General features: G+C 34.2%; 1 long non-coding RNA gene across 3 annotated transcripts; it reads left to right on the plus strand.

The window, feature by feature from the left end:
- The first annotated feature begins 11,177 nt into the window (after nt 1-11,177).
- LOC112764324 (uncharacterized) lies at nt 11,178-14,388 on the plus strand. 3 transcript variants are annotated; one of them, XR_011875045.1, is made up of 4 exons: nt 11,178-11,523; nt 13,298-13,505; nt 13,622-13,697; nt 13,812-14,388. It is a non-coding gene; the product is annotated as an uncharacterized lncRNA (long non-coding RNA). The 3 variants fall into 3 exon arrangements; XR_003183111.3 differs by having other exon boundaries at nt 13,298-13,500; XR_003815102.2 differs by lacking the exon at nt 11,178-11,523 and having other exon boundaries at nt 12,388-13,500.
- Nucleotides 14,389-19,280: the final 4,892 nt, after the last annotated feature.

Raw genomic sequence — 19,280 nt, forward strand, 5'->3', positions numbered from 1 at the left:
GCAGCTATGTTGGGAGTTGGGACGGACATGATGAAGGTGAATAGAAGAGTTTAAAATTGATTAAGTCAAGAAATAGTTAAAAAAATTAAACAAAAAATTAAATAAATTTTCTTTTATACATAAAAATTTGATTCAAATAAATTTTTTAATAATAATAATTTCTAAATATAATTAAAAATCAATATCAATATAATTCTTTCTTTTATTTAAAAATAATTTTTATTTTATTTAAGTATTAGAATAAAATTCTTTCCTACTGTATATAATTATCAAGTAAAATAACTAAATTTGTATAAAATCTGTGAAATTGACATAAAAATTTCTTATAATTTTAGTTTATTCGGTATTAGTTTAAATTGCATAAAGATAATAAAATAATGTTAGATGAAAATTCAGAATATATATATTGTACCTTATAATTCATCTGTTAATTATTTTTTTATTATCATGTAATATATACTATATGCCATGTCTTATAGATGCACATGACTATTATTACATTATTAAAAAATAACATTAATTTAATTTTATAGTATTAGGGATAATAAGTTTGGGTAATATTAAATTTTTACTTAATAAATTATTAATTTAGCTATAAAATAGAAAAAAAATAATTTAAGATAATTAAGTAAAATTTTATTAATTGAGGTGTGAAAATAGCCTTTTTCTCTATATAATAATAGATAAATAGTCGAATAAAAATTGCACTTATAGAAACATAAAAAAAACTATACTTATAAAAAAGATAATTAATCCTTTTATTTTAAATATATTTCATCGAGATTAGTTTTATAAATTATGAACTCTGAATTTTAATACAATCATATCATTTAATTATGTTTAAAATTTAATAAAATTATTTTATAATTTTAAAAAAATATTTTTTTTAAAGTTAATCTAACCAAACACTTATTTTTTAAGTTATTCAATGTATTAACTGCTAGAAAAAATATCTTTTAAAATAAGGAGAATTGTAAAGTGATAAAAGTAAAAAAGTAATCACTATTAATTATATAATTTTTATCATGTGTGAATTTCATTATCTTTATTCAAGAATTATTAGACTTTCAATTTTTTTTATTAATTTTTTTATTTTAGCTAATATTAATCTTTAATACTAATATTATTTCTCTTTAATAATTATAAATAAACTAAAAGAAATCATACTTACACTATATGTGATGTGATTTAATTTCTTTCTTATATTATAGTACTTAAATATAGCATAATATATCACGTTTAAAATATTTTTATAATCTATTATTGAAATTTGTCTCTCCCTAGATTATTTTAAATATAAAAAAGAAAACAGAAATAAAAAAATGGTCATGAGTGTTAAATACATCTTCTATGATTGAAAATAAAGTTTCTTTTTATTTTTTTATTCTTTTTTAATTTTATCTCTTTTTTAAATAACTTAAACAAAAATAGATTTAATATTTAAAATAATTAATATTTAAAATTTTAGAAAATAATATGCATTTAGTAAAATAACATATTTCCAATATAGTGAAAAAAATGGATTAATAAGTTCGTTCTATATATGTACAAGAGAAACAAAACTAAATTGCAAATAGATTATCTCATATTATAATAATAATAATAATAATAATAATAATAATAATATCCCTGTAACATAAATAGACAAATGAAATTCTGATTGAGGACACTACATCACAGCAAAGGAGAGAAATGGGGCACTAGTGTTGTAGAGAGAGAGCGCTCAAATAAAATTCATACCCTGGGAAATGATGAGAGAGAATTGGTACCGGTTCGAAATTTTAGTAAAATAATTTCGTTGTGAGCATAGTCCACACCGATAATCGATCTTCACATCAAAGTTTAATAAGTGTTTTGGTTATCACAAGTCCAACCCCAATATAAAAGTAATCGAAGTATTTAAATCTCGGGTCATCTTCTCAAGGAGTTGGAGTGAGGTATTGCAGTGAGGTATGCGTATTATTGGTTATGGTATCAAAAGGGGTGGGGTGGTAAAAGTGCAAGAAATGTAAATCAAATAATTAAAGAAACAATTACTAAAGAGAGACATTCATGGCAAGGGTTGAGAATTAAGCTTTCTATCCTAGTCATTAATGATCATACAATATTTATCAAGAGCTTATCTTATTTAGTCATCTCTAACAATGGAAGAAGGTACAAAATTATCTTCACATGAGAGAAAGTCAAATAAGACTAGTTAATCTCAATCCAAAAGTCCTAATCAACCTACTAATTGAATTACCAAGAGATTAGAGTCAATGGAAACAATATTAACTAACAACCCTAAATCACCAATCTAAATTGGGTATTAATGACTCAAAATTGCCTAATTTCTCTCCTTCCAAGCCAAGAATGCTCAAAAAGCTACTCTAACATCCAACTAAACATTTTGTCAAACACTTGGAAGGCATAAAAGGAAAGCATTATAAATTGCAAGAATTAATGAAATCTACTACTACCCAATACAAGAAATCAACAACAATAACTAAAGGAAGCAAAATTAACATGAAATATCTCAAATTGCATTAAAAAAAAATTAAATTGACAAGAGTGTTCACAACATAAAAATTACCAAAATGAGAAATTAACAAGAAGACATAGAAAAATCAAGACACTACAACAAGGAATTGTAAAGAAAATAAGATGAAGACAAGAAATTAACCCTAGATCTAAGAGAATTTAACCTAATCCTAACCTAATTCTAGAGAGAAGAGGGAGCTTCTCTCTCGAGAAAACTAACTAAAGGCTCATCATAACTAATCTAAATGCTCCCCCCTTCATCCTTCTTCACTTTGGGTTGAAATAGCTTCAGAAATGAGTTGGACTGGGTTTTGGAGGCTGGTGGTCTGTCACTCACCCAAGTCCCTCACAGAATAACCTTCTCCTTTCCGTGGACTGCTGGTGGCGACTCATCATCTCGAAGCCAGGGTACTCCAGCCCAGTGAGCAAGCTCCGTGACCAAACTAGGAAAAGGGAGGGTGCCCCTGATATGGGCTCGCCACATGAACTTCCTGATAAGTCTGAGAAAGTACAGCTCCTTCCCCTCAATGATGCACCCAATCAGGACTAGCATGTCAACTGGGATCTCAGTGAAGTGAGTGCTAGGCATGACGTAGTGAGCAAGTATCTGCCGCCATACCTTAGCCTCCTTCGTCAAATAGTCAAATCTCATCCCCTTGGGTTTCAATTTCAAGGCATCCATCTCCCAAGGGGCGTCCGGCTGGGCAACCACACTCCTCACTGCATCATAGTCAAAGGTCAGGCTATGCATCTTCACCTTAGCCCTCTGAAAAGCGTCCTTGTGACTAACTTTGGGCTGACAGTGGAGGACCTCCTCAATATCTGCCTCTGTTACCATAATCTTTCTGTCTCTAAGGTGAACTGCGTCAAGGTCGCTCTGAAGAAGTTACAGTAAAACTCGCGGACCCTAGACTCGTTCACTCTTGCTAGCTCTCTATCCAAGAAAGACCAGTCCCTCTCCTCAATCTGAGGCTCAGTAAACCGCCTCAAATCGGAGGGGATAGCTAGCTTCTTATCCATGTTGAGATTCCGTTGCTGAAAGAGCGAAAACCGGAGCTCACAATATAGATTAACGAACCTCTCTGAGTTGGCAGGAGGCAGGAGCTGATCTGCCTCTCCTTATCAGAAAGGTGCATCTCAGAATAACCGGAGGTCGCTGAATCAGTGGATGATTGAGATCTCTTCCTTTTTCTGGAGGTGACCTTGGCTTTTCCTTTGCCTCTGTCAGACATCCTAAAAAACAGAAATTATAGGATACAATATATTATGCAAAGCAGAGGAGTGAAAAGCAAGGATATAAGTAACAGACAGAAAACAGGCAACAAAAAGATATTGAGACACATTCATAAAGTGAGTCAAAGGAATGAATTCTTGGAATGCAAGAAAAAATAGAATTCAAACATCAATCAGTACACAAACCAAGGATTCATGCAATGATAGTACATATGCTTGTTTGTTAAGCAACAACAATTATCATACCCAAAGAAAAATAAAAGAGTTAGTTTGAAAACTAAAAAGAAAAGTGAGAAAGTCAATCAAGTCAAAGTAAGAAAAATGGGTTAAAGATTAGTGGCATGACACTTATTGACTTAACCAAGAGAAGTTCAAAAGAATTTAGGAAACAAGCATATTCACATTCATGAAGATGATGCAAGTCATTGATGATGAAATATGTTATGCACAAAAGCACAAAAAGAGAAATGCAAGTCATCATCAATGTGTTTGGTCACTAAATTTGTAAAGATTGACGTAAAAGAAATGAAATATGCACTTGATGTAACCAAAAGAGGGTTGAAAATAATTTTTATTTTAAAAAGTTTACACCAGTGGAAAGCACCAATTATTACAAATGTAAGAACCTCAATTAAGAAGAAGACAAGTTTAAATCAAATGGTGAAATCATGGAAATAGCTTCATTGGTTAAAGAAGGTGGAAATTGAACTTGAACCAAGAGGCCTAAAGGTTTTGACTTGAACTTGAAATGTTAAAAACACAAAGAAGGTTCACATTGACTTAGTTAATCAAGGTTCTTTTTGACACAGAAATCTGTCAAATAGTTCCTTGATTCTGCCAATCACCAATGCACATGAAAGGGAACCAAAATAAATGCGGAAATGCTGGCCAGCCAATTCATGAAGTGAATTTGGCAATAATCAAATAGGGCTTAAGTCAAAATGTGCCAAATTCAGTTCACAATTGGAAATTACTAGCATAAGGTTTTCAAAAAATTTCGGCAGCATTCCGGTAGCGAATTGGACGTTCCCGGATAAACAAACAGCAGCAAAACAACTCATATGAATCCATATAATTCAGGCAACATCAAGCCAAATCAGCATAACAGTAATATACAACTCAAATGAGCCTCAAATAGAATGAACCAAAATAAAACAATGCAAGCTCAGGTGAGTTGAACAAAGACAGCATCCAATATCATGGCATCAAATGCAGCAAGTAAATCCCAAAATTAACAACAACAGCAACATGTATCAATCACAGAACATCAACATCATCATCACTCAACAAAGAAGTTTAAAACCAGCCATTTCAGACAGCATGAATAACAAACAATCATACCTAAATCCACTATCCACGCCAGATTCTCTAACCACATGCATTCTAATCTAACTAAACTTAACAGAAACCAAATCAACAACTGCTACTAATACAGAAATTAATTAAAAGAAAAAATAAAAACAGAAGTAGAATGTAAACAGGGGAACTGGAACCTATGAGAATGAACAGAGGAAAATGGAAGTGGCAAGAGAGATGGGGACAGAGACTGAGAGGACGGAGGTGCGCTGGCTCAGTAGCGGTGCTGCCACGATAGTCCAGTGGCGGCAGAGAAGAACGGTTGTAGAGCAAGGGCACCAGACTCTATTCTAGCGAGGAGACGGGAGAAAGAAGTGAAATGGGGGGAAAAGGGGTTGGTAGTGGTGGTTGGTGGCTCGCCAGCAGCAATGGAAGACCGCGGCGGTCGCTGGTGGTGGCAGGAAGGGAAACGGATAGAGAGAAGGAGAAAAAGGGAAAGAAGAAAAAGAAGAAGAGAGGAGGGAAGGAAGAGAGGTGGTTGACGGCAGTCAGGTCGCCGGAGTGGTGGATAGTGGTTGTTGACAGAAGAGGGCTCAACAAGACTTATCATTTTCTCCTTAACATCACTTTCTAGTCCAAGACTTATCATTTCCTCCACTTCTTCCAATCATTCATTACTTAACAAATGCCTTGGAGGTTGCACATCCTCCTTAACATCACTTTCTAGTCCAATGGAAGAGGGCTCAACAAGATCATCAAGGGGATTGATCAATGTGGACAAAAAATACTAATGATGGAATCCACTTCTTGATCAATTTCCCTCAACTCATTATCCACTTCCTTAACATCAATAACTTCAACTTCCTCCTCTTGATGCAAACCATGCTTTAGCTCCTCTTCTTCACCTTAAAGCTTTGAATTCACTCCCTCACTATGCTCCTTGATTGCTTCTCCACATTTGATAATGGGAGTGCCTTGATCGTGTAGGCTTAGGCGGGATGCGACCATGTTGCTAACGGCTTCTGCCACGGTAGAAATCACGGCTTCTAACTTCTTAAACTCCTTTTGTATCTCTTCTTGCCTTTGAATGTAAGAACTAATATCTCTTTGTTGTTCTAGCATGAAGGCATGGAGAGATTCATCCGTTGGAGGTGGTGTGGAAAGAGAGGGTTCACTGTTTGTGAGAAAGGATTCATAGTTAGAAGGTGTTGTATATTGAGGTGGTTCTTGGAAGTAATTGCGTTGGAATGGTGGTGGTTCTATGTGTGGTTCATATGGCTCAAAAGGTGGTTGGTATGGTAGATAAGAATTATAGTCATATGGAGGTGTTTAATTGGTGGTATGGGGCTTGTGAGTATAGTGGTTCAAAACTAGGTTGAGAAGGTGGTTCATAGGCATATGGTAGTGGTTGTTGACAACCACAATGAAGGTCACCACATTCATTAGATTGATATGCATTAGGGGTGGAATTATACCCATAAGAAATCGGAGGTTGTTACCATGAAGAGTGATCAATTGCTTGAGGCTCCTCCCATCTTTGATTGTTCCATCCTTGATGCATGTTGTCATTGTAGTTTCCATTTCCTACAACATAACTTGAACCAAACTCATAGCCAAAAGGGAGAGAATTCATAGTGAAAAGAGAAACTACAAATAAAACTAATAAGAAACAAAGAGAGACAAAGTCCTATGACTAGCAAAACTAACAAACCAACCAAAAATCAAGATATTTACAATATCAACATATGTACAATAACCAATAACAAGCACACATTGCAACTCCTCGGCAACGACGCCAAACACTTGATGAGAGAGGATTGGTACCGGTTCAGAATTTTAGCAAAATAATTTCGTTGTGAGCATAGTCCACACCGATAATCGATCCTCACATCAACGTTTAATAAGTGTTTTGGTTGTCACAAGTCCAACCCCAATATAAAAGTAACCGAAGTATTTAAACCTCGGGTCGTCTTCTCAAGGAGTTGCAGTGAGGTATGTGTATTATTGGTTATGGTATCAAAAGGGGTGGGGTGGTAAAAGTGCAAGAAATATAAATCAAACAATAAAAGAAACAATTACTAAAGAGAGACATTCATGGCGAGGGTTGAGAGTTAAGCTTTCTATCCTAGTCATTAATGATCATATAATATTTATCAAGAGCTTATCTTATTTAGTCATCTCTTACAATGGAAGAAGGTACAAAATTATCTTCACATGAGAGAAAGTCAAATAAGACTAGTTAATCTCAATCCAAAAGTCCTAATCAACCTACTAATTGAATTAGCAAGAGATTAGAGTCAATGGAAACAATATTAACTAAGAACCTTAGATCAAAAATCTAAATTGGGTATGAATGACTTAAGATTGCCTAGTTTCTCTCCTTCCAAGCCAAGAATGCTCAAAAAGCTACTCTAACATCCAACCAAGCATTTTGTCAAACACTTGGAAGGCATAAAAGAAAAGCATTATAAATTGCAAGAATTAATGAAATCTACGACTACCCAATACAAGAAATCAACAACAACAACTAAAGGAAGCAAAATTAACATGAAATATCTCAAATTGCATTAAAGAAAATTTAAATTGACAAGAGTGTTCACAACATAAAAATGGCCAAAATGAGAAATTAAGAAGAAGACATAGGAAAATCAAGACACTACAACAAGAAATTGTAAAGAAAACAAGATGAAGACAAGAAATTAACCCTTCTAAGAGAATTTAACCTAATCCTAACCTAATTCTAGAGAGAAGAGGGAGCTTCTCTCTCTAGAAAACTAACTAAAGGCTCATCATAACTAATCTAAGTGCTCTTCCCCTTCATCCTTCTTCACTTTGGGTTGAAATAGCTTCAGAAATGAGTTGGACTGGGTTTTGGAGGCCCAGAATTTGCCCCCAGCGATTTGCAATTAATGAGCTCACATGCCAGGACTTGTGCGTACACACAAGTGTGTGCGTACACACACTTGCTAAATTCCGAATTATGCGTACACACACTTAAACTTATGTCCACTATAGCAAATTGTATATCATTTTAAAGCCCCAGACGTTAGCTTTCCAATGTCGCTGGAACCGCCTCATTTGGACCTCTGTAACTCAAGTTATGATCAATTTAGTATCAGGTCAGGATTGACATCTTTACAAATCCTTCATTTCTTGAATTCTTCCACTTTGCATGCTTTACTTCCAATTATTCAAGTCATTCTTGCCTTCAAAATCTTAAATCACTCAAACAAATATATCAAGGCATCGAATGGAAGAAAAGTGAATTAAAAATTGGCAATTTTAAGCATAAAAAGCATGTTTTTCACAATTAAGCACAATTAGGAAAGAATTCACAAAAGCATGCTATTTCAATGAATAAATGCAAGAAAAGTCAATAAAATCTACCTAATCAAAGCAAATAAATACCATGAAATATGGATTCATTAGGAAGATAGCCTATTTTGTGTTCACTTGGACAAAATCGACATTTTTAGTGTTTAAATACCTCACAACGAATGAATCGGTTGCATTTCTTCCGTGCACTCTCTTGGATCATGTCCATATCAAGCTTGTTTTCCTTAATCTGAACCCTTCATATATTTTATATTAAATATGAATGGTAAAAAAGAGTGGAAGTCCTGAAACTCCAACAAAGTACAATGCCACACCTGAAATGCTTCCTAAACTATAAACAATTAAACATTATGATTCATCAGTTTGGACCACAGTACAAGAAACTTTTGAAGAATGAACTATTAGTCTGATCCATGACTATTTTTCGAATGACAATATGATCTTTCAAGAGAAAAAGAGTTCATTCTGGCCTGACACATCAAGCCCGAATGAAAAACACTTACCTATCACTTTAACTTTTTGACCTGACACGTCTGGTTGTTGAAGTGATTGTTATATGTCAACGTGGACAACAAGAATAGACAGGATTGAATTGTCCAATTTCATATCATACTTAGCATGTTAGTAAGGGTTAAAGTGTCTTAAATTTTAATGATCAAGGATTTATATGATAAAAGATCAAGGTTTGATATGTCCTACTTGTGTTTGGTTGTTCATGTGAATATGGTCAAGCACTGGAGGAAAACAATGATACTACCAAGGCTACTGCAATGGCCATGGATCCATTAGTAACTTGATTTAAATATTCTTCTGTGTGTTTGGTGTTATATGATATTTGTATGTAACTATCTTCTGTTATATGGCTGCTGTGAATTTTGCATAAATACATACTAACAAGCATCATAATAAAAACATATCATCTTCGTTGCCTCAAAACAATGTGATAATGTTTTCAACAACTAATTAATTCATTATAACTTAATAGCTTTGTCTTAACCAAACACTCACATCATTTGACTCTAACCAAATGCCATAAAGACTTTTGCAATTACAATTTCAAAAACAAAAGCAACAATCATGCTGAAACACTAAGGCACCTATTACCATTCTTAATATATATATATATATATATATATATATATAATTCTTAGCTTGCCATTCTAAGCCAACTACTCTCTACTCTAGTTCCCTAACATTCCCATGTAACAATTGCACTAACAAATTGATTTTCATTTTGCTTCCAACCATCAAAATCAAGAAATTTTGTGGCTTCTTCTTCAAATGATGTAATATAATCATCAAGCTATACAAAGTATTTTCAGTGAGATCTTGAACTCTGTGCAACATTTATGATGGTAAGAACATGCCATAAGGAGTCAAATTAAAATAAAAAATTTCTTATTACCTTAAAGTTTAGACATCTATAAAACAGTCTATTAGAGTTTAAATCTGTGGAGGATAGGAACAAAATTGCATTACTCCCACAATGGCATTGTAGAGCAATGAACCTCTTCTTCTTCCTCACTTCAACACTTCCAGCAAAGTCGAGAGTAGCATTCCTGCCTCCATCATTGACTCTTTCTCTTCCACTCCCACAAATGAACATTGAACCATGGTCTCAGCTGCTACTCATGGCATCTTAGAGCTTAACAAATTAGACACATTGGGAGAGACGACCAGTAAGAACATATGTTGTGTGATTGATGCAAAGAAGAGGAAGAAGAATGACATGCTGAGAAGTTTAAAAGGGTGGGTGTTGATATATTTTATGATAGTTCTCATAAAAGCTGAACAATGAGTTCAAGTTTCAATATGCATGTTATTTTAATTTTATTTATTGTGTTATATTAAAATTTAATTATTTTATTGTAGTGAGATATTATCTACAATTAATTTTAAGTATATTTTTTTTGTAATTTTTTTTATCTCAAATTCAGAATTGACTTGATAGATATAATATAGGTTTGGATTGGATTTGATGGTTTTAATTTATTTTTTTAATATTTGCTCATAAAATTAAGGAGTTTCAAACTCCCACAAATTTTTTTTCAATTTTGTCTTATAGAATTACAGGAATTTTAAAACACGACAAATAAAAATGGCCGCAATTTACAGGGGGCACAAAATCGCCACAATCTGTTTGAAGTACTAGTGGTTTTTCAAAAACTGATGCAAACAAATTGCATGATACGTAGCTGCAGGAATTTTTTAAATCGCCGCAACACAATTTGCAAAAACCGCTGCAAAATGCAAAAGAAAAAAAAAAGCCTAAAAAAAGCGTCTTTTTTGTACTACGTGGAGGTGGACAACTAACCTTTGTCCATTCTAGGTGTCCAACCTGGCATTAAACACCCACTTCAGGAAGTTCACATGACAACTAAGCTATATAATGTGATAAGTCTATTTTTCATTTAGACTTAACAGAAAAATATTCAGAGAGACCGTATTATGTCACGAAAGTAGAAGATAATGATTTAAGGTTTAGGATTTAGAGTCTAAAAATTCTTTTTATTTTTAAAAGATCGCATTGTCATTCAAAAAAATAATGAAAGACCGAGTTGGTAGTTCATTGAACGTTGAATAGAGATGGTTTAAAATACATAGGCTGCTCTTTTGGTTTAATTTCACATGGGAAACACGACAAATTATGAAAGTGGTAAATATCAAATCGGTATCCGAAAGATTTTGGTGCTGACAAAATAGTACCTAACTTTGTTATTGATAAAATAATCCCTAAACGATTTTAAAATTTAATAAGTGTGTCCATGAGCTCGCCGGAGCATATCTCCAATGAGAACGATGCTGAGGTGGAATTTTTAATTAATTAATCCAATCTACCCTGAAAAATCCCCCTTAACCCTAATCTCCCCGTTTTTTCCCAATGCACTTTCTGGCTCTCTTACTCTGAAACGGTGCCTCAACATTCTCATTCTCTATCGTCGACACCGCACGGTCATCGGGTCTTCTGCGTTCGCCAGCCGTCTCGTCGCCGGGTTCTCCAGCTCTTGCGTCGGTCATCCCTGCACCTCTTCTGTCTCTGTTGAAGCTACTGTCTTGGCTCTGTTGTGGCTCGTCTTCTCTACCACCACCTCTGCTTCTGAGTGCCGTCTCTCTGCCGCCTTGTGTTTATTTTTTCAAGTCTGTCTCTCTGGCATTATTGATTTATCTCCGTGACTCCGTCTCTCTCACTAAATCAATATGCCTTCTCGATTCTCTTTCTTTGATTTTTTTATGAATGTTGTGGTTTTAATATTAAAATTTATTGCTTGGTTGGATTTATATTTGAATATGAATTTTGATATTGTTATGCTTGTGTTTATCAGTATGGTTCTGAAAGAGTGCGTTGGGGAGAGAATTTGGAAAAATTAGGATAAACTTAGTGCATTAGGGAGGGGAGATCCTTTGTTGGATTAAGGTTTAGGGTAGATTTTCTAGGTTTGAGACAACTCATGGTTGAGAGAGTGCAGGGGGAGGGAGGGGATTAGGGTTCCAAAAAAGGGGGGTTTCGGTGTTTTGATTTTTTAGGTTGGGTTTGGAACCTGAGATGGAGGAGACGCTTGTTTGAGTGGGAGTGCAAACACTATGAGGATCTACACCTATTATTACTTAATGTATCTTTGAATGCGGGTACTCAAGACAAGCTTATTTGGTGCTATTCGAAAGATGGCAGTTTCTCTGTCAAGTCTTTTACAAATTCAGTGACCGCAAAAATGTGCGGAATTGTAGAATCAAATCATACTTTTAACAACATATGAAAAGGAGTTGTACCACCAAGGGTAGAGATGATGGGAAGGTTTGTATTGCTAGGCAAACTCAATACCATGAAGAGATTAGCTCGGATCAATGTATTAGCGGCCAATGAGGTAACTTGTATTTTGTGCAGTTTAGAAAATGAAGACAAGGATCACCTTTTTATTCATTGTAACTTTGCATCATATCTGTGGTACAATGCCTTTCAAGGGGAAGGAGTTAGTTGGGTTAGACCAAAGGGAGTGAGAGATTTTTTTGAATCATGGTGTGATCAAAAGGGTGTGAGAGGAGATAAAAGATAGTTAAATTTGTGGTTTGCAATAATTTGGGTTATATGAAGAGTTAGAAATCAAACAAATTTTCAAAACAAAAAGACTACGTTAGAGGAGGCATGAAAGATCATATTGTATAATTTGAAAGATTGGGAGCTAATTAACAAAAAAGAGAGGAAATTGAGGAGCACTTTTGAAATGGGACATGCCATTGGTGAGGTCCTAAAAATCTTGTAGCGTAACGTATTGTCATGGTGGTTATGTGTGGACTATGTGCCTACAAAACAATGTATAGCAGTGGGTGGATACTTGTTAAATGCTAAAAATAATCTAGTTGTAATATTATGTGAGTTTATCCATGCAGGATATAATACAAATTCTATGGTAGAAGGCTTTGAGGTAGTTGTCCAATTCATGTTAGAAGATTACAATGCATCACTAGAACAAATAATCTTTAGCACAAACGAACCATGCTTGGTTAACTGGACATACGGTGATGGTAATAGTTATTGGAGATTGAATTTTGAAAGAAATAGATTTAAGAACTTTATACAAAAATTTGGCTGGGTGATAATCCAATACACTTATGTGAAGGAATTCAAATACATCAACAATTGGAGAAATATAATTAATAGTGAACATTGTAACAGAGTTATTTAGGTGTGACGCTGGTCAATTGATAATGATGTAATACGTGTATGTGTCTAAATTAGTGATTCCTTGATGGCAATGCCGAAGGGGAGTGACTAATTTAGGGGTATTCTGGTGTTTAGGTGTAATAGTAGTATTTTTATTAAGTTCTATAATGTAATTGGTCTGAATTTATCTCCCATTGTTTTAATGGTCGAGAGTACTAACAATCGAAAAAAAATATTTATATCTAAATGAAGCTTTGGCTTAGCTGCATAGCGCTGCCCCTCCTCTACTGCCCTGTCAACATCCTCGGTGCAACCAGTGAAAAGAAGATTATCACGATTATTAGAAGAAGCCTTATCCTCAAGTCCTTCATCCTAACAAGTTTCTGTAGTTCAAGTGACAGCCAACAACCAACACAATGGAGATGGCAGTAGCAGTAGCAACCTAGTTGACCATGGTCATGTAACTTTTATTTATTTTATATACTTTACATTTTTAGGAGTTAAAAAAAAAAACAATCACCTGTTAGTGGAAGGTATGTGAATGTTGTTGATGTGAAATATTGTGAAATCATGTAGATCCTGGTCGTGTGGTGGTGGAGTCCGTCCCAGACGCAACGATTATGCATGTGGAAGACATGGAACTCATGCTGATGTGAGCTTGCTCTTTCTTTCAAATCGATTTTCCTATATTTGTTCCTCAAGATATCAATTCAAGTGATGACTGTGTCATGTTTGGCTTCACGATGGTGCTTCCCTATAATGGCAGGGATTTAGATATTGTTGCTCACAGTCCCTTGTGCTACAAGGAACGCTTCACTCGTTAGGAAGTGGCGTTCACCATGTTTGAGAAGATTCTATCGACTACAGGCATACCATCCGTGATTACAACTATTGCATTCTTGGGCGTGTCAAAGAGCAATTGAGTTAGAATAGAGAGGAGGAAGTTGGATTATTGAACGAGCGCATTTATAGGCTAGAAGTTGAAAACGAGAAGCTAAGGGGACAAGTGGAAATATTTGGGGAGATGTTCGATTAATAGGGAGCTTCAAGAGTCATTTTGAAGGTTTGTTAGTAAAGGTGTGAGAGTTTAGGGCTTTTCTTTTTGGTCTTGTGTTTTTTACGTTGGAAGAGGTGGCTATGTGGTGTTTTGATTTGTGTTATGGTTTAAGGGAGCAATGGAAAGTTATGGGTTTGAAGTGCTTAGTTAAGGGGTTTTTTATTCAAGGTTTAGGTGAAAAAAAAAATCAACATCCGGTATATTGTATTTTCGTATTGTATTTTGCTGGTTATATTTGCATGTAATGACTTACAATAAGGTTAATGAATTGTCTCTTTGATGCGCATTAGAAGTTGTTTAAATCCAAATTGTTTAGGGTTGATTGCGGCGTTAAATTATTTCTTAGTTGTTTCATGTGGCTTTAGCATTACAAAGTTCAACAGTGTGCGATATGGTTTAGGTTTCATTTTATTCATGCTGAACTTTTTTTGTTAATTCAATTAATAAAATTATTACCAGAATTTAATTCTTTAATTTTACTTTTCTAAACTATTAAATAATCCAATTGGCCTAAAAAATTTGGAGAATTTAGTTTTTGTTTGAACTTAGGTTACTTTGAGTTGGTCTAGAAAGATATTGGTTAAATTACACAGTTGGTCCCTACACTTTTAGTGAAATTACAAATTGGTCCTTACACTTTAAAAATTTATAATTGGGCCCCTAAAAAAAATTAAAATTTGCAATTTAGTCCCACTGTTCAAAAAGTATTTGATTTAACAAAATATTCTCAGCATATTCTCTATTTTAAACATGTGAGCTGCACATGTTTGACAATAGGGACCAATTTATAATTTTAGTAAAAGTATACGGACCAACCGTATAATTTAACCATTTGAAAATGACCAAAAACTCCATAGGCTATTTGAACTCACCCCGCCCCTCCCCAGCTCTCTCACTCTCACTTTCTCACATTCCAAAATGGCACCCCAACTCCAGCGCTCTTTGTCTCTCACCTCGACTCATCATCGCAGTGCCTCTCGCCTCTGTCACCGCGCCGGATCCACCAATAAATTGAGTTACTATTTTTATGTTGATTTGTTGCTATTTTTTCTTAGACATTGAATTGTTTGCTTTGAGCATGTTTGGAATTGAAATTGTTCTCTTTCATTTATCGGTGTTCAGTATTGGGATTGGAAAAGAGAAAATCGTCGGATGAGAGAGGTGAGATGGAGGAAGGAGGCGAGACCCGATCCATGAGCACAAATTCGGTGGATCCGGCGTGGCGACAGTGAACCAAGGTGAGAGACAGAGAGCGCTGGGGTTGGGGTGTCTATTTGGAAAGTGAAAAAGTGAGAGTGAGAGAGCTAGGGAGGGGTGAGGTGGGTTCAGATAGCCTAGGAAGCTTTTGGTCATTTTCAAATAGTTAAATTACACGGTTGGTCCCCATACTTTCACTAAAATTGTAGATTGGTCCCTATTGTTAAACATGTGCAGCTCACATGTTTAAAATAGAGAATATGCTAACAATGTTCTGTTAAATCTAACACTTTTTGAACGGCAGGGACTAAATTACAAATTTTAATTCTCTTTAGGGACCTAATTATAAACTTTTAAAGTGTAGGGACCAATTTGTAATTTCACTAAAAATGTAGGGATCAACTATATAATTTAACCAAAGATATTTAATAATTTTTTTTGTTTGTGTCAAAGGTTTTAGTGGTCTAAGTTCTGTTGGTGTTATTAAATTGAAAATAGGTCTGAGGTGCCTAGTATTACAACTTATGTAATGTAAAAGGAGAGACATTGTTAGGGTAATCGTTCTTTAGGACTGCGTTTGGTTCTGAGAACAAGATAAGATAGGATACTAAGAACAAGACACAAAAGATAGAAACATAAAAATTAATGTTCTTATATTTTGTTTTGTGATAAACTAGAACAAATTATGAAAATCTAATTTACTCTCATTTTTTTCATAAAAAAATAGAAAGAATAAAAAAATATAATTATGAAAATTTGGTAAAAATAATGAAAGAAAAAAATGAAAAATAAGTTATGTCTCTTATTAGTGTCTTTGTATCCTTCCTGTTAGAAAGGACACAAAATACACTAATTTAGTGTCTCTAGACACAATATCTCGGTCCATGTCTTATCTATCAAATATAATTTTGTCTCTATGTCACTGTCTCAGTGTCCCGTACCTGTAAACAAACGCAGTCTAACGTACTGATACTTTGTTCTCAACAAGACTTTTGTTGAGGTAGACAATAATTGGTAATATTGTGAATAATATGATAGCGTATCACAAAAGAGAAACTCTTTAGTTATCAAATTATTAATGTGAATGATTTTGGTATAGCGTTGATTTATCTAGATACAAATTGTTTATTGAATATAAATTATTAGGGTTTAGGGTTTAGGTCCTTTAAGATTAGGAATACGTTTTTCTTTTAATGACAAGAGTTAAAACATTAATTAGGTTCTTGTCCTAATAATAACAAAAATTAAATAGCATTTTTACTAATCTAATTCGATGTCGTATTGTTGCATTTCTTTTAATGAAAGCAAGGAAACAAATTGGATTTTGTTAACGAAATTGCTTGCATTAAATAATATTAGGACCATTAATTTGGGATGGTGTTAATGATAATTTATTGGCATTAAAGTCGAGGGTTCTTTAAGTCGTTAGATAAATACTTGATTGTTAAATTTGAAAAAATATGTGTATGTCCGCTATTTTTATAAAGATATTAGAGGTGAAAAAAGAGGAATATACCATAAATATTAACTCCATTAGGTCTCAGCAATGGTAATTTTTTGTTAACATAATTTCATTATCTGTTATATTCAGTATTGCTATTAAATTGAATAAATATAACCAACACATATTTAATGAGTTGTGAAATAAACTAAGCGAACTTTTGAAAATGGAGGTCATAGTATCTAGGCAGGACTTGTAACTAACGTGAAGTTTTGCCATTAAAAAATTATGTCAAACATAAGTTGTCCTTTAAACTTGTTATTAAGTAGTAGTATTGTGTACTATGTGTGAATAGTGATTCCTATCTAATTAATCATTACTTAAAAGGAAAGCGTCTGTGAAAAGCAAGAAAAGACTAGTAGGACATTGAAATTTGTGTGAGAGAGATGTTGGTCTCTTTCTCAGCTTACTTTTTATTTTCTTTTATTTGGTAGTGGCTTCTATGATAAGCTTTTCTTCCTGTAGAGAAGCCTCTTATTTGGTGGGAGATTTTATGTTGTTATTGGACCTCACAGTTTGAAGCCCACATCCATATTACTTTATTGGAGAAGTAACATCTTCGTGTGGCATTCAGACTTGGAATTTCATACAATAGTTTTATGCTCTATAAACATGTTGGTGCCAACTTATTTGGTTAAGCACTTTCTCACTGGTAGCATTCATGGCAGAGATGAAGAAGGATAATAAGGGTGATGACTTGAAAATGCTGCCTCCTCATGTGACCTTGGCAAATGACTCAGTTGTGGAGGAGTGCAAAGACAAAGCAAATGCTACGGAGGAGGAGTTATCAGCATTAGAAGATTCCACCACGGATGTTGTCTTTAAAAAAGTATGGGAGGTAATGGGTTTAAGTATTTTGTTGAATTTAATGTGAAATTGATAGCACAGTTCAAGCATTGCACTTCATGTTAACCCTATTGTTTTTTTATTTTTCGGACAGATCTTGCTTGGCACTGATGGAGCAACAAGATCCATTGTTGAATCTTAGGCGGGGAGATTAAGAAACTGAAGCATGTGGTCGATGGACAAAGTACCCTGTTGGAGATATTTTGGTCGGAATATAAGAAGGGACATTAAAGACCACTTACGTACCAAGAGGAGTGGGGGTCTAAAAAAGGAGCTCTGTTTGGTGACTTGAAAAAATGAACGAAAGCTCAAAAGGGAACAAAGAATTTCGGTGCTAATGTTGTTGATGTTGATGCCGTTACCAACAAGTTGATGCCATCATAAAGAAGATCTATGTGAAAAATGATGATCTGAAGACAACTGATGACCAGATTGCCAAGTGCCATGCCAAAGATGTTTTGATGCCTCCATCAAAACCTACCAATGGAAAGAAACAACCATTGAAGGTACAAAACAATCACTATGTTGTTATTTCTTCGAACTTGCAAATTTGTTTTTGAGTGACCGGTTATATGTTTTTATTTTTTTATCGGTTGTGAAAAACTTGGCAAAGGAGGTTGGAGTACAACTTCGGAGACAAGTCCCTTCAATGCATGCTTGCACCACAGTCTAAGAGAAAGGTCCCTCTCTTTTATGGAGTAGATGCCCAGCCTTCATGGAAGGTGGAGATTTGCCTAAGGCACATATCATATATATGCTCCAATGCTTTGTTTCTGTTTGTCAAGGGGCTTTGTTGCCTTCAAGTTTATATTATTTTTATTTGATGTGACTAGTAATGCACCAAAAGGAGTTGTATGATGACTTCTTTTTTTCAATGTATTGACATAGTATTTACCCAGAAGCTCAACATGAAGTATGTGATTTTCTTTTATTTTCAAGTATAATGTGATTTTCATTGGGCGGAGCAAGTGAATCAACTTTAAAGACAATTAGAATGTCATTGAATGGCAATACCCAAAAAATAGTGACGCATAAATGGTCAACTTTGGTCCAACTATAGCATTTTGTGTAACTCTAAATATTGTAGTGTAAAGGATGAAAAAAATATTTTGTTAAATAAAATGCATTTAGTTTAATCAATAATATTTGGTGGGATTTTAAGAAAATGATAAGATGTATTGTATGTTGGGATAATGTATAAACATCTTACATGCATTAGTTCATTATCAAAGATTTTAAGAAGAGTAAATGCTACGAAAAACAGCTACAGAAGTCCCCATGTGAATTATAATCGTGTTCATCTAATGTACGTAAAAGGTTACATAGGGTCTAAACTAATGAATGTCTAAACTTATTATTACATTTACATGTGTTGTGTTCTACATAAAATTAAAAAACTATTGCAGTGTTATGTAGCGTTGAAATCAGTTGGTTTAAACTGCAACAGGGAGATGTTGATCGCTAACGAACACTACCATGGTGACAGGCAAGCTTTGTGGACATTGCACCCAGGGGAAGAAGTTATTGATGATGTAATGTCAATGACATTGGTTATGTTATATATCCATGAAGTAACTCAAATGCAACCAAGGTAAGTGGTTAAACCATGATGTGTCATTTCCTGATTGTGTGTG

This window comes from Arachis hypogaea, chromosome 17 (assembly GCF_003086295.3).
Source record: "Arachis hypogaea cultivar Tifrunner chromosome 17, arahy.Tifrunner.gnm2.J5K5, whole genome shotgun sequence".
Lineage (NCBI taxonomy): Eukaryota > Viridiplantae > Streptophyta > Magnoliopsida > Fabales > Fabaceae > Arachis > Arachis hypogaea.